Genomic DNA, 9,537 nt, shown 5'->3' on the forward strand with positions numbered 1-9,537 from the left:
GCTGCTGTGTCTCCCTCTTCTTCTGCGTTTGTGTGATTATCAGTTTTACATTGAACACACGCTTATTCGCAGGAATTAAACTCTAAATTATTCACTGATTTAAACATTTTTGTTTCTTCTTAGATATCCAAGCAGGGTTTCTGTGCATCCTTAAAAAGTCTTAATTTTAAGGCTCTAAAATGTCTTACATTTATTAGAACATTTTGAAGTTAACCTTAAACACTGCTTAGCAGCTAATTAGTTGCTAAAGTAGCTAACTAGCTACTTTCAGCTACTTAGTTGAAGGTAATTAGCTGCTAAAGTACTTTGACATACTTGAAACTGCTTTCACAGTACTTTAAATTAGCGACTTTAGCAGCTTATTAGTTAGCGGTAGCCTCACCCACCAGTTTATTGGCATCTCATCAGTGCTAATAAACCCTTGATGGCTGGCTAGCCAGCTAGCTACTTTTTTTGTGCCCATCTCTGGTAAATGTAGTTTGTTGGCTGGATGATGCAGATCATCGCCACTGGATCATTTCTATTGCCATATGATGCTACGTGCATTCTGCACAAAAAAGCTTGGTACTACAACATAAAATATGCAATTTTCTTTTGCACAGGTCATAAATTTCATTCATGTCTGTCATGGCTAGAGTTTGTACATATATACAGACAAATATAATGCTGTTCAAAGGGATCAGTCAGGAGAAGGACTCCAAAAAATGCACATCACAGAATAAAGTGAAGACGGATATGAGTAAATTGAATTAAATAAGTTATTGTAGTTTCATTTAGAAACATGTTTCTTCATGATGCATCTCCCAGAAAAGGTGCACTTTTTTTTTTCCAAACATGATTTATCCCAATTGTTTTACATCACAAAATGAAGAATCTAATGTTTTCCACTACTGTGTATATTTGGTGTAAATTGAAGCCACACTTCAGGTTTATTTATTTATTTTTATCTGCACACAAGGCAAAAAAAAGGAACCAAATGAAAAAAACACTGGACGGTTTAGTTTGTATTTGGTGTGTGATGTTTGCTTTTGTCCACAAGGTGGCAGTGTTAATGAATAAATTAATACACTCCCACCAGTTCAAGAAATAAATTTTAGCTTAATTTTTTTTTACTCTCTAGGTTATGTGTTAAGACATCCCTAGTTTAATTAAATGCAATAATGTAAAGATTTACTTCGCATGCAGCTGCATTTTTAATAAAAAATAATCACAATCTCAAAGTGTTTTTAAAGATAAAACTATTTGATGCTGCCGTTCTTTGGAAAAAATTCTATATTTAATGATTTAAATGAAGTCCTTCTCTGGCATTTCTCCGGCTCGTTTTTTGCATTCATTCATCTTCCTGTCATCAGCGACCCGGTCAAAACGCCCCGTCCATCACTGCCTTCCTTCTACAGGAACACAGAGGTGAGGAGCGACGTGTACTACTGTAGAATGGAGGCTTAAAAAAAGGTCATGAACTCTTTGTCCTTCCTAAGACCGCAATAAAGGTATTTTACAAGTCGAATGACGTTAATTCTGACCTTTCTTTTACCAATTATTCAATTGAGAATTTTTGAATTTCAAATATTTCACGTTTTTACCTATTTGCATTCTGAAGCTCACTGTTTGTAAAAATCTCCCATCTTTTCTTGATTTTTGCCTCTTTTTAACATTTACTGGGGGGACGTTTGGGTTAAATCTGCGCCGCTCTGTGAGCTTTGAGGTCCGAATTAATCCTGACCTTGACCTCAGTGAGTCTGTTGACCAGATTAAGATTCACTGGAAAGAGAAAACTCGAGTTTTGTGGCTCCTCTGCTCCCTTCGCTTACAGCTGTGCCTTTGGTTCGGGAAGGTCAGTGGACTTAAAATAGATAAGACATTAAATATGTTTATTTTACAGAGTTCATCTTTCAGATGATACCAAATACTGTACATAGCCATTCATATCGTCTTGCCCGCCTGACACATTGAGCCGTTTTGTAATTTATGACAGCTATTATAAAACTGCACAAGGATTTGGTTTATGACACTCTGGTAACAGAATGGCCCTCATGAAATATGAGCCTCCTGATTCATGCAGTCAACATGGTGAGGCAGATGTTCTTGTGGACGCAAATATTGGTAATTTAATGCTGAACAATGTGTTTTACTGCAACTAAATTCATTATAGTGATTAATTAAGCTGGAAACGCTTGAGTAAATAAATAAATCACATCAGGGTGTCTGCGCTTCCTTTAAAAATATAAAATTTATGAATCAGAAATTAATTAAAATTCAAATAAAAATGTTCTAAATAAAAAAAGCAAGTTGGACTTAGATATGTTTGATCACATTAAAATCTGTGGCGGCTTGACTATTTAAAATAGACACGTTCAATGTTTTTGTTTACATCCGGGTATTTCGCGCATGCGCACAGTCCTGGAGTGTATTGGGGCAAAAAAGACGTTTCTTTTACTACCCACCAAAAGGTGCGCTGCTGCGTTAGAACAGTTCCGTTAACAAAATGAAACCCAGAAATGTAAGTATTATTAATTTACATAATCTTTGGGCAGAAGTTCGCAAAAGTTTGCAGCAAAGCTAACTGTATATATCTGACCTTCAGGCGCCATTACTATGCATTGAGTCATGTCGGTAAACCAAACCGTTTCGATCGGTCACAAAAATGTATGTAGCGCCCTTATTTCTTATCCAACTTCTAGAAAATGTGGCTTAAATTAAAGTAACATTATGTATTCTACAAAGATGTAATTCTATAGATTGTATTTTTTAATTCGTTTGGGACATTTCTGTCAGTCAAAAGACAGAAATGTCTTTTGACTGAAGCGGTTGATGCTAACGCTAACTTCCTACGAATATACCCTGGCTAGCTAGTTGGCTAGCTAGCTTTTTCCCCCGTCTATCATGAGTAAGTGAACTTTACAAAGGCGTATTGGAGCCATTGTAGATGGAAAAAAGGAGTAAATTGCTGTAAATTTTTTTTTAAATTTTGAGATTAATCTCAGGAATATAGAAGAAAAAAAATGACGTTCTAAACTCAAAATGTTTCTAGAAAAAAGTCAGAAACTTTGAGATCTATCTCTGAATTTTTTTTTTAGAAAGAACTTGGAAATTTCTGATTTTGAAAAGTTGAAAATTTAAAAATTTTTCTCAACTTCCTTGAACAGGTTAGGATTGGTCTATAGGCGATACAAAATATGTTCGCCTATAGATCACAAATTTTTGCACAAAATCATTCTTAGATAATGACGTTAGCCTGCTCAGTTCAGCTTATTTTGAGCTTTTTTCAGAATTTACTGTTTTAGGGCCTCTTGTCACTTTAATTCCAGATAAGCAGCTGTTGGCCATGCCACACAATTCAACTTATGCTCTCATGTGAAAATGGCCTTACATCTTGGAAAAGCAGAAGTAGAGCCTCCTGCACAACCAAGAATGGAACAAGTGATTTCTGCATGGTAAGTCAGCAACAAAACAGTCATTTCCAGTAGCCATTGTATTGCGCATACATACATTCATCAGTAAAATCAGCTGATCAATCATGGTGGAGCTCAGCTTGGGTTGGTAGGTGAGTGTCTGCTGATTTGTGATTTAACATTCGGAAGGTTTTTGAAACCATTCATATTCCAGACACCAAAAAACTTTAACTTCTTGCCAAAAACTGCTTGGGTGGGTTTTTTACGTGTTTGGGCTGCTTTTAGAAGCAATAGAAACCCAAAAGCAAGTACAAAAAAACGTGTAAAATATAACATTTTTTATAATAGATCTCCTTTAAAAATTCTTAAATTTGAGTTGCTGAATCCTGCAGATATTTTTATGGAATGTGAGGTTTTCTTGTCATTCCCATTTTGAACAGCTAATAAGATAACAGATTACTTATGACAACAATTTTACTAAGGCTTGATAATTTTGTAAAAAACAAAAACAATTACTTATTAACCTTATTTAGGATCGGATTGGGCTTTCTAAAAATTTCAGCTGCTCTGTAAATTATTCTTTTGTGAGACCTTCAGCTCACCTCGAGTTTCCCAATAAAACACCTCTGGTTTGTAAAATGCAGCGCAAACCAGGTAAGCGACACTCTATTAAAATGATAAACAGTCTCACGTTCCCTCACCATCTCCCTCGTGGCTTATATAGTACATCCCTGAGTGCCTGGAATGGTGTGAACAACCAGAACCTTTGCAGCCCTACTGGACACTAATGACACTTTGGAGTTTTAATGAGTCCCAATGTTTCTCCCTGATACGTGGAGGTTTGATTCATGAATCTGAGCTGGAGCGAGAAGCAGACATTCCCACATGAAAACGCAGCAAAGCTGTTGTGCTGCCACCACCGACTGCTCACTGTCACCTTCTCTATTTATATCTAAAGAGGAATTCTGGATTCAGAGGCTCAGCTGCCACTTCTATTATTACTATTAGCTAATGCTGTAACAAGTACGGTGCTAAAACCAACTTTATGGCTGCTTTATCCATAACCCTAATTATGCCCACACTGCTATATAAATCCAATCTGAGAACCTTTTAGCATACTTTGCATGTGTGAAAAACGATATGCAGGTGCAGACTCAGTTCGGCTTTGTTTTTACAAAACTAATATCTGCAGTGTAACTGAACTTTACCTACACTTCAAAAAACACAAATCTAATCTTTGGTAGTTTCTCGTGCAAATATCTTAGATATGTTCAATATATATTACTCTAGAAAAAGTAAAAATTAGCTGTCTAAGAAATTACTCAAGAGTAGAAAAGAAAATCTACTCAAGTACAAAGCAAATGAACAAATATCAGTCGTTTAATATTTAAAAATTACATGATCAGATGGACTAAAATATAAAGTTACATGAAAATTGCATTATTTTTTAAAGATCAAAATGAAAATCATTAATATAAATGACATAATTGCAAAATAAACCTTTTTTAAAATGAAATTCTTTCAATGTGAAACCTATGAAAATTTAGCAAAAATAGCAGGTGTACATCTATGTTTGCCAGAAGAATTACGTTTTCAGCAGCATTAAGGAATTATTGACTTAAAACAGTTTTTGCTGAAAAGTTACTTGGAAGTTTTGTCTTATTTTGAATTCATAAATTACACTAGAAACTAGACTAAAAGTACTTGGTCAGATTTGCATTTTTTGTGCAGTGCAGTATTTTCCCTCAGGGTGAGTTCTAAGTGACTGCTATGAGTCTGAGGTTTTTTCCATCTTTGTGAGGACTCGTCTCTGGCCTGCGTTACCCATATCGGTTCCCCTTCACTTTGAAACCTGACCATGCTGCCTTTCTCTTCACTTTATACTCAATAAGATTTACAGGAGGCTCAAGCTCAAAATATCAATTTAATTGAATTAAACGTTTTTTTTGCATCAAAATCTTATTGACAATGGTCACTTTAAATAGTTACTTCACAAGTCTGTACATTAGTGCTATTGAAATAAGGCAATTGTTACGACCTGGCTCGGCCAGGGGAAAGGGAAGTAACATTAAAGAAACCTAGATGTTAAGATTTAACAATTTAGAGGCTTATTGTTTGGGTTTTGACAAAAATAAAAGGTAAAAATTAACAATAAAACGTAGGGACTAACAAAAATGTACTAAATAAAACAAAATCCACAAAACAATCAGAGTTGTAAACCAAAAATCTTAACCAAACAAAAATGGACTTCAAGTCCAGGATAAACAAAAACAAACTACAAATCTCCAACAGAGATACAATGGTCCCCCACAGGGACAAGACAAGTTACACAAGCTAACAAAAGCTACCAGAGCTAGCAAAAGCTAACAAAGCAAGTTTACAGCAGTAAACAAACACCCAACAAAGTGGCAAGCTGTCTGAACAAAGAAACAGCTGCGTCTTCTCCCAGGAAGTCCTTGGTTTTTAAAGGGAGGCCTTAACAGTAATTGGTGGAGCCGGCAATTGATGGCCCAATCACGGTAGGCCTCAGGGTGTGGCACAGGACAAGCAGGGCAGCACCCACTTCCAGGTGAAGTCAGTCTGATTAGCCACTGAAAAACAACAAACACAGAAAAGGCCACTGGCCGTAACAGCAATTATCTAAGAAGTAAGTTTTCAGAAAGATATAGGAGCTTGGTTTTGGTCAATAATTGCTTAATATTGATGAAAATGTGCTAGTTCCACTGGCAGATTATTTCACTTAGAACAAGAATTTTTTTACCATGTTATAAGTGAAATAATCTGCCAGTGAAATTAGCACTTTCCCACCAATATCAGGGAATTATTGATTAAAAACAAGCTCCTATATCTCGCTGAAAAGTTACTTATAAGTTACTTTTGTCTTAATTCAAGTGTACAAACACGTTTACACTAAAAACTACACCAAAATATTTGGTAGGATTTTTGTTTTTTTCCAAATTTGTGCACAAATTTTCTATGTGGCGGGTAAAAACCTCTCCACAGTGCAGCAATCTTCAGGAAATATATCAGGCCTGTACATCTTAGAGTGACACCCGTTGCCTCTCATTTTGCCTGAGGTCTGCAAGTCAGCAGAGACAGACTTAGTTGCATAGGATTGAGTACAGCTGCGCCGTCGCAGTGCTTAACACTTGTAAAGGGCTGGGAACACGCACAAAGTTCAAAAGTGGAGAGAGGAAGGCGCTGGGTGGCACACGGTGATCCCTCAGCGAGGCTGAAGGGTGTGGCGCGCTAACCCAGCAGGGGGCTGGTGGAGATGGGTGTCCCAGTTCGCGGGGTCTGCAGGAGTTCCTGCATGCACGGGCTACTCACACTTCAGCGACAGACGGAGGCGGAAGATGGAGGGGAGCACAGCAGAAACCTTATCCTTCTGGGATATTGAGTTAAATGTCACTGCTGTGCCCTGAGGGAGACACTGACAGGCCGAACCCTTTCACGGCCCCCGAAATCTCAGAGGTCACAGCGGCTGTACGACAGCTGGGGGCCCGGAGAACAAGCGGATGAAACGGAGACGGTACGCTGGCGGAGAGCAACAAATATAAACATGTTTCAGTGGGGAAAAGATTCAAACGCTGCACTGCAAAAACACAAAAGATTACCAAGTAATTTCTGTCTAGTTCCTAGTACAAATATCTTAGTATACTTAGAATAAGACAAACCTAATTTACAAGTAACTTTTCAGCAAGACAGAAGAGCTTGTTTTCACTCAATAATTCCTTAATATTGATCAAAAAGTTCTAGTTTCACTGGCAGATTATTTAATTTATAACAAGACATTTTCTCATCTTATAAGTGAGATAATGTGCCAGTGAAACTAGAACTTTTTCATCAAAATTAAGGAACTATTTACATAAAACAAGCCTGTGATTCTTACAAAAAAGTGTATAATATATTTGCACCAGAAACTAGACCAAAAATACTTGGTAAGATTTTGTTTTGCAGTGAAGCTTTCCTAGAATATAAATCTATATTCTGTATTTTCAGAAATGAGTTTGAGTCACTTTATCTCAGTTTACATCCGTAATAATGCAAAAAACACGTATTTTGTTAATTTTGAAGGTTGGAACTTGAGCCCACTGATTAAAGTGAAGACAAAGGCAGAATAATCAGGTTTTAAAGTAAAGAGGGATAATTTGCTGCTTTATCAATATGGGTCCTCACAAAGATCAAAAAACCTCAATTGCTCAGCAGTCACTTAGCGCTCGCCTCGAGGGAAAATGCCGCACTGCAAAAAAATACAAATCTTATCAAGTATTTTTTTACCTAGTTTTTAGTGCAAATATGTTAGTACATTTGAATTAAGACAAAACTTACAAGTAGTTTTTCAGCAAGATATAGGAGCTTGTTTTCAGTCAATAATTCATAAATATTGATGAAAAATGTCTTGTAAGTTCAGTAAGTGTCGAGTACTTTAACAATCAGCTGTAGTTGTTATTACCAACAGCAGAGGAGGATATTTACAGCTCTGAAAACAAACAGTAAATCAGCACGCTGAGTTTTTACCAGCTTCCCTCATTGCACCGGTTCCACCACAAGAGGCCAATGTCCTGCTCTGGACCCGGATTGTCTCTGATGCTTTCCCTTCCTCATAAAAACAAATAAATAAATAAAACTTGATCCTGGAGGATCTGCAGGCGGGAGCTACTCTTCTGTGATGTGATATCTTGGCATTCCCGTCCCCCAGCCATCATTCCTCTGCTGCTCTTTCTTCATATGTCCACTCAGGGTTCATTCACACCAGTCCTGTTTGGTCCGTTTTAATCAAACTCCAGTTCGTTTGCCTAGAAAGTCTGATTCGTTTGGAGAGGTGTGAATGCATAACTGAACTCAGATGTGGACCAAAGTGCAAATTTTGGTCTATATGACGGAGTATTAGGGCCTCTGTAGAAAAATGTTAATTTTTGCCTAATACTCTATATACGTTGTATATAGTTCATAATAATGTTACTCGAGTAAAAGTTAGAGGTATGGTGTAGTAAAATCCAACTGAAAAGTGAAAAAAAATTATGAAGATAAATCTCAGAACTTCCATCCATTGTCTTTACAACCTTGTCCCTTAGTGGGGTCGGGAGGGTTGCTGGTGCCTATCTCCAGCTATTGTTCTGGGCGAGAGGCGGGGTCACCCTGGACAGGTCGCCAGTCTGTCAACACAGAGACAAACAACCATGCACACACACACTCACACCTAGGGGCAATTTGGAGATGCCAATTAACCTGATAGTCATGTTTTTGGACTGTGGGAGGAAACCGGAGTACCCGGAGAAAACCCACACATGCACAGGGAGAACATGCAGACTCCATGCAGAAAGACTGGGGCTGGGAATCGAACCCAGAACCTTCTTGCTGCAAGGCAACAGCTCTACCAACTTGCACCACTGTGCAGCCCAATCTCAGAACTTTTCTAGAAAAAACATGGAAATTTCTGAGTTTCAAAAGTTCAATCTTTTTTTACTTTTGAGACTCCAAGTTTTTTCTCTGGAATTTCTGAGATTAATCTCAAAATTTCTGCGGCTTTTTTTCTAGCAAATATTTGACTTTTCAAACTCAAAACTTTCCTTTTTTTTAAATAAAATTTCTGAAATTAATCTCAACATTTTTGGCTGAAACTCACATTTCTTTTTTTTTTGTTTTTCCATCTCCAAAAGCTGTAGTACAGTCATGTAGTTCTGTGGTTCAGCTGAAACCATGAGCTCTGCTCCTAAAGCAGGAAGTGAACTACAGCGCACGGCATTCTGGGTAAATATACCCAAAACAAGCATGTTTTTTGTTAGTTTTTTTACACCAAAGATAAAAGAGAAATCCTACAACTGTTAAACCTGACACCACTCCATTTTTGTTGCATTTCATGAAGAAGGAAGTTGTGCTCATGCCTATTTAGCAGTTTTTGGGTCATTTCCTTCAGTGGTTCTTGGTGCAGCGCCCCCACAGGCGAGGAGGGGAATAGGTTTTTCAAAGAGTTGGGATTATTTATTAATCCTTTATGTCAACCCATAGAAAGGAGGGGATGCATATTATATTCCTTAAAGCTCCAGTGTGTAACTTTTATGTTAAATATGGTTTTTTTCCCCAGATTTGTTAAAGCTGTCACTGTGTTGTGATAGTATGAGACAGAGCTACTACTGCTGAC

The sequence above is a fragment of the Poecilia mexicana genome, unplaced genomic scaffold (assembly GCF_051168715.1).
Source record: "Poecilia mexicana isolate PSO_F unplaced genomic scaffold, ASM5116871v1 scaffold_19, whole genome shotgun sequence".
NCBI classification, from domain to species: Eukaryota; Metazoa; Chordata; class Actinopteri; order Cyprinodontiformes; family Poeciliidae; genus Poecilia; species Poecilia mexicana.